The sequence below is a fragment of the Neopsephotus bourkii genome, unplaced genomic scaffold, assembly GCF_033783945.1.
Source record: "Neopsephotus bourkii isolate Nb327-2 ecotype Australia unplaced genomic scaffold, CSIRO-AGI_Nbou_v1 NB_938, whole genome shotgun sequence".
In the NCBI taxonomy this organism is placed as follows: Eukaryota; Metazoa; Chordata; class Aves; order Psittaciformes; family Psittacidae; genus Neopsephotus; species Neopsephotus bourkii.
The window spans coordinates 1-7041 of record NW_026901432.1 but is presented as its reverse complement, the minus strand read 5'-3'; the positions used below and the strand labels follow the sequence as shown (position 1 = coordinate 7041).

At 47.0% G+C, this 7041-nt stretch overlaps 1 long non-coding RNA gene across 2 annotated transcripts; it reads right to left on the bottom strand.

The window, feature by feature from the left end:
* Positions 1-1241: 1241 nt before the first annotated feature.
* LOC133214835 (uncharacterized) lies at positions 1242-2445 on the bottom strand. Of its 2 annotated transcripts, none has more exons than XR_009726247.1 (3): positions 2303-2445; positions 1484-1673; positions 1242-1373 (listed from the first exon to the last, which is right to left on the bottom strand). It is a non-coding gene; the product is annotated as an uncharacterized LOC133214835 (long non-coding RNA). The 2 variants fall into 2 exon arrangements; XR_009726246.1 differs by having other exon boundaries at positions 1245-1376.
* Between the last annotated feature and the right edge of the window lie 4596 nt (positions 2446-7041).

Sequence of the window (7041 nt, the reverse complement as noted above, 5' to 3'; positions counted from 1 at the left end):
GAGATGGAGACCAAATACTGATTTGTGTAAGTCCGTGATTTGCAGTAGGAATGCACAAACTTCCCAGCTTGACACATGCTCTTTGAACGGTTTCATCTTTGCTCAAAAGCAACCAGCGCAGGCAGCATTGGCGCAGATTTCACATAAATCAGGATCTTGGACAGCCAGGTCTGTTAGAGAGAAAAGAGGGGGTTTCAGTGAAATGGCAAGAGACTTTCTTGACGAGCAGAGCCACACAGCACAGCATTTGAAGACTCTTCTCTGTAAGCTTAAACTATAGCTTTAAATAGCAAGAATGTGCGTGGCTTTAAATTAACATAGTAAAATATAGCAAACTGTTCTGACTTGCTGACATGTAGGGAGTAAGCAACATCACACTTACGGGGGAAGGAACATCACAGGACTGAAAACAGCTAAGGAGGCAGTAAATAAGACCAAGGATGCTAACCTTCAAGACAGCAGAGACTGGAGCAGAAGCAAGGATAAACCACTTTCTAACTCAGCACTAGGACCTTTCAGCACTAGGATCATTCAGTAAATACAGTGAGGTAGACGAACAGCAACCACCAGAGACTCCCACTCAGCAAGAAAGCCCATGCGTAATTAGGATGCAAATATTATAAGTAACTTCTGGGACTCTCATGAATATGTAAATAGTTTCATAGAAAGCCTGTAAATATGCATGAGTATACTAAATACATAGCCACTGCTGGCAAGCAGTGCGGGCGCTCACCTTTGCAAAACTGTGTGCGCACCCAGTGCTGCAATAAAGAATGCCTGCTTTCTAAAACTCCACATCAAGTCTTAGGGAGTTTCTTTGACCGCCTTTTGCAGTAACTTTTCCATCAGTGTTTTATGAGTTTTAATTTTCTAGGAAGTTGTTACTGCTTGAAGTAAAATCAGTTCTTGCAAAAACCTGGCCTGAAGAATGAGCTCAAACCTGAATTCCTTGGGAAAACAATGGGAATGTGGAGGCAAGAATAATTGGGAGGGTGATTGGGATGTACATGACAGACGTTGCCAAAGAGTGATCCACCTCATTTGGATGTCACACCTCTTTTAGGCTACCTGGAAAAACACCTTCTACACTGATTAGAGAGAGCAGTGAGACCCATTCGGAACTTGCAGTTTGCTAGAACTGAGTGATACAACCCTGATTTTCCTGTAAGCCAGAGGATAGAGCAGGCTCTCTCACTTGAGTCGTGCAAGTTAGCATGCAGCCACCTGGAGGAAGCTTTTGCCTGGTTACAGCAGCCTGATCTGTGCAGGCTACAGCTCAGCTCAGCACATCAGGAACTGTACTGCAGGGTGCTCACAGCCAGTGTTGGCCATCAGCCGTAGGAGGGATAGAAAGGCAGCACGGACTCTCTCCTCTGCTTCAGAAGTGACAGGGCAAGAATCAGGTTTCCTTCCCTGCTGCTACTCGAATGTTTAAAGTTGAAATCGTGACAAAAATGGCAGCTATGCAATATGAGGTACGTACTCAGCCTCTCAAAAATCATGGATGCGTCTTCTCTTTTGCACACAGACTGGAATTCCTCAGGGAGATCTTTTTCATCACATGGAGAGTAGCTAGCCATTGAAAGCACAAAGCGAGGGTTAATGTGTCTGTTCTCATCCATAAGCCCCTTCAGCTTCTTCACAGACTCAAGGGAGAATTTCAAGTCTCCATCCTATGTAGACAGAACCAGAAAAAAAAAGGCATCAGGAAGTCAGCCTTAGGCAAATCTAGACCATTTCAACAATGAGCTCTCCCGAAAACTAGCCTATAGGAAGACGACAGTGTTGAAACCAAGTCTGTATAAAATCAGTGTTAACTGAAAGCAAAATAATCAGCTCTTCAAGGCAAAGACCTTTCAGAGCAGCAGTGAGATCTGGCTGGCCAGTCAGGATCTGCATTACGTGGATGGTGGCAGACTTAGTGCGTTTCTTGCTCCCAAGAGAGACACCTTAAAACCTGGGATTGAAAGATACAGGCTGGTAATCTTCAGCTAGAAAAGATGGCTTGGCAATACATGGTAGAGACTTATGAATTCATGAGCTGAATGGAGGTAAATGGGAGTTTAATTTGTTCACTCTTTCTTCTAATACACCAGTGGAGAAATTCAAGCATTGGCTGGCATGTGGCAAGATCTCACCAAGCAAAAAGAGCTATTCCTTCCTATTGCACATTGTTAAGAGCTGAAATCACCCACCCCAAGGTACTGTGTCAAGTTTTCTTCGATTTAAAACCGCCCACATGATTAATGGAACACAAATTATTGGCAACATAAATATGACACTTCTGACTCAAAGCTCATACCAAAAGCTTCAGGAGGCTGGGACAGTATTCTGGGAAGTATTACTCCATGTTTTATATTGCTAGACCCTCTGCATCTCTTAATGATCATTCCCTCAGTTTCAAGGGGATCTCACTGCTGAGGTTACAAACTTAAACTGCAGGTGTTGCAACTGTGAAGCTTGGTGCTTAAAGTCTGTGTATTCCCGCAGGTGCCCCAGTTTGGCCCAGAAGAGAAATAAGCATTTTCAAATTTACCTGTAGCATGTGTTTTAAGCTGGTTTCATGAACAAGCAGTCAGTAGTCAGTAGGATGATAAGCAACACCTACTCATTCAAAGAAATAAAGTGAAATGGCTTTGATACAGCCTGAGGCCAAATATGGCCACTTGTTTCAGGCTCACGAGCCCAGTGTTGAACAGTGTGAGATTGATGGGCGTGGGTTTACTCAGGTTAATTTATGGGTCATGGTTGCCGACAAAATATTAGCTTTTTCTGTATAAATACAGTTCTAGATTCAGCCATTCGTCACAGACCTCGAAAGCATAAAACCGAGAACTATAAAAGGATGGATTTGCACAGGTTCACTTTCAGAGAAACCAGAAAGTAGAAATGAACCCTGAGACACGTATGTCCTGGTGACAAAAACATCCAACAAGTGAACAACAAAACCACTAAAACAATCCACCTCCTCAGGCAACAAAGATGCTGGGGAGGGACTCTTCATTAGGGACTGTAGGGATAGGACAAGGGGCAATGGGTTAAAACTGAAACAGGGGAAGTTTAGATTGGATATAAGGAGGAAATTCTTTCCTCTTAGGGTGGTGAGGCACTGGAATGGGTTGCCCAGGGAGGTTGTGAATGCTCCATCCCTGACAGCGTACAAGGCCAGGTTGGATGAGGCCTGGAGTGACATGGGTCAGAGTGAGGTGTCCGTGCCCATGGCAGGGGGATTGGAACTTGATGATCTTAAGGTCCTTTCCAACCCTAACTATTCTATGATTCTATGATTCAAGAAAGCTCAACAGGAGCAGCATCTTCCCTCCAAGGTGAACATGCACCCTGTGTTGCTGAACTAAGAGACTTTATCACAGAAATAGCACAGCCCAGAACAATCCACCTCTCTAGCTTTTACTTCATACCTAGTAAACCATCTTCCTCCGATTTCCACCATATCAATTCAAGATCTATGATGGAACATGTCAAGATAGTGAATCCCAGTCTTCAAAATCATTATATGAAGTCAAATGAAATTCTGCTTTGCAAAACATTTGGTTAGATGCACAGGAGCATAAGCCAACCTTGTTCACTAATTACTACTTGTCAGACCTTATGCGACCACGATTAGTCTAAGTGAAAGGACACACACGCAGTGTACACTGCATACATCTGTGGGAAAAAATACAGATTTAATGATTAAGGAGACAAAAATCCAAACTACAAAGCGGATCTAAAACTACAGAGCTGCATTTTCTACACTTTTACCCAACAGCTATTATCATTTGGTTATTTTTTATGCTTCCAGTGGAAAACCAATTTTTTTCATTAAGTAGGAAGCTCTCTGTTCCCCCAGAAACACTCTAATGTTACACAGTCATTTGGAAGAAAGTAATAGCTTAAACCTACTATTTCTGGGTATCTCTGTCATCCAAAGGAGAAAAACCTGATATTTCAAGGCACAAAAGTAGGACTTCATACCAGGAAACCTACTACACACATGCAGAGTCAATAACTGCTTAAGACATTAATTCTTTGGGTACTCTGAGGAAGTTATTTTACATTTCAATCCAAGACACTCCCAGGTACAGACAAGAGTACTGACTTGCTTGACTGCCTCCAAGTTACACAAAAGTGCTGTGTATCTTGGAAAGTTTTATATAGCCTTCTCTAATACCTCACCTGCCTATTAATAGTTCATTGGGTTCAGCTAAGCAGTTCTTTCACCTATTCAAATGATATTTGTGTAGGCTTCATCTCATAAGCTGATCATTTTCATAAAGAACTTCCTGCCTACAAGCAGGCAAGACAAGACAATTTCTTTTGTCACATCTTGTTTACACCATTCTGTAAAGCTAGAGCTGTTCCCAGTCTAGCAGCTTCACAACACACGGGTTATGTTCAAGAGAAACACAGTGCCTCAGTCTGCAAGGGATTTCAAAGCAGGGATAAGGCTGGTGAAGTTAAACTGCACCATGTTAGTAATGCCCAAAGCACTTCACAGAAAGAAAAACAGAACTACAGCCAGATTAAGTTGGATATCAAGCCAGAGCAAAGCAAAACTTCAGGGTTATTACTTAAGATTGCTGCTGCAACCGCAACACCTCCCATGGTATCAGCACTTCATTGAACCTGCAACAGCAACAAACTAAAGAGCAGAAAACTCACCTGAACGTAGACTGCCTGAGAGCTGTGCACCAGTGAAAGGACTGCAAGGACTGTAAAGGAAAGAAAGCCTTTCATAGTGCTTGCAAAGTACAGCCTTTCCGAATCTGAATGTACCGTAATAGATATTTGAATATCTTTGCTCTTTGCCTTCTTTTTCTGTCTCTCAGACTACCTCCTTTCTTCAAGCACTCTCACAGCCTCGTAGTCAGAGCTCTGTGTTTCCAGTGCAAAGCTGAAGCTTTATAAAGAATTCACATAGCAATTCCTGGGTAATCCATTAAACCAAACTCTTTATTGACATATGATAAACCCTCAGCAGACTATCAGTTATCTACTCCTGAGCAGAGCAGGACATTCACACCCAAGCAGATCCGGGGGTTCTGACTCTCTCCCTCTTTGAGACACTGGCCATGACACAGGCAAGCCAAAGGTGCCAGCCTACACTAAGAAAAACCACAGAGCTTGATCTAATGCAGCACCTGAAACTCAGTCTTTCTCTGAGGGATGCGCTCAGGTTTCTGAGCACGGGCTGCAGAGCTGTGGAAAAGAGAAATTCTGAAGGGGATCAAAACCCCAAGAAGGCTTGCACTGCTCGCTGGCCAGTCAGTGCCCTCTTGTGGGGATTCCAGGTACTAAGAAAGTAGCAATGGCCAAGGAAGATAAACACAGGTTGTGCCTGCGTATGACCAGCTCTAAAATGTCACCTTGCTTGTGCTTTTTGCTACAACACATTAAAATGGCCATATTAAAAGGCCCAGGGACTGTCCTTAAGGAGGCTGCAATGAATTGCGTTACCCCTCTCTGGGGAGCTCTCTCAGTCTCCCCAGAGCCCAGCTTCAACAGTGAAAACTTCCAATCCCTGCTCCCATGCCTGAGGTTCCAGGACACAAACCTGGTGCCGGGCATCACCTGCAAATGGCGAGCTCTGGAATGGTGCCACCAACACGGCAATCCACCCTGGAACTGATCACCTAAAACTGCATCTGTGTATTGCCCTCTGCTGAGAGCTTTCGGCTCTGCTGGAGAACTGCTCTCAGAGGGCAAACATCCAGCCCCTGCTCCCACACCTGCAGCTGCCAAAGACAGAAAGCTGTTGCTGTGCGCAGCCTGCACCTAGCAAGCCCAGGAACAATCCCACCAACACGGCAATGCACCCTTGATTAGCCACCCAAAACTGCATCTGCATTCTGCATCTGTGTCTTTTCACTTGCACTGATGAAGGTCCCCTCCTAGGGACCCGTGTGGGGATCCTGGAAGAGCTCCGGTACCAAGGCCTTGACCTGGATGTTGCAGATGGTGACGTCTGAAATGGACGCAGCTGCCCAAGAGCTGGTTCCTGCTCAAGACTGTGAGAGACAGCAAAGGGCGATTCTGACAAACTGTAGCTGGTAAAGGAGACACATTTTTGTCCTTGTGGCTGTTCAGCTGCAGGAGGCAGGAAAACCAAAGGATGCAGCAGTTCTGTGACCTTCATGTTTGGCACCTGAGGCCAACGCGCTCCGTGAGGACAACAGGGAGGTCAAGAGAACCTGCACGGCCCCACAAGTAAGCAGTGACAGAGCCGGCATAAAGCCCTCTGCTTTTCTAAGGGACTAAAACCAGGAACCTCAGGGTGCAGGGGTTTTCCTGGCAGCCAGCTGGGTTTGGGACCCCCAGGGTGCTTTGGGAGTGCAGGGAGGGGGTTTGGGGGGCAGAGGTGGTTGGAGCGGGTCCCATGAGGGGTTCTGGGGGTCCCAGCAGAGGTTTTGGGGGGTTTGGCGTTCTGGGGCTTTCAGGGTGCAGGGGTAGAGCAGGACGCTTGCTGGGGCTGAGGCTCTGGGGAGGGGAAGGGGCTCCAGGTGCAGGTGGTTTGAGGTGCCAGGGGGTTTCGAGGTGCAGCCCCCAGCAGGGGCCATGGGACAGCAGAGCAGAGCTCAGTTGAAAGGGGCCTACAGCAATCCTGCAGTGCAACTGCCTGACCAATTCAGTGCTGGCCAGAAGTTCAAGCACGGTCTCGAGGGCATAGTCCTTACTGGCATTGTCCATACGGCTCCCCAGCACTCCCAGGCCTGGCACACCAGGGAGCTTGTGCCAATGTCTGAACCCCCTCTTCCTAACCCCAAGTGTGAGCCTGCCCTGGCTCCCAGGGAGATCAGCACCGCCCTCCCCATGTCCCCTCTCCAGGAAGCTGCAGAGAGCTCTGTCCTGCAGCCTCCCCCCTGCTCCCCAGGGAGCCCCTCCTCGCCTGGCCCTGCTTCCCTCGGGACCCCGTCCTGCTCGACGCCCCTTTGGCTCTTCCCCCCTGGAGGCCATCGCTGCTCTGTCCCTCTCCCCCTCCTCCCCCCGACCCACCTGCTGCTGCCCCTCAGCCTCTCCGGCTCGCTCCTGCCCTGCTCCTCC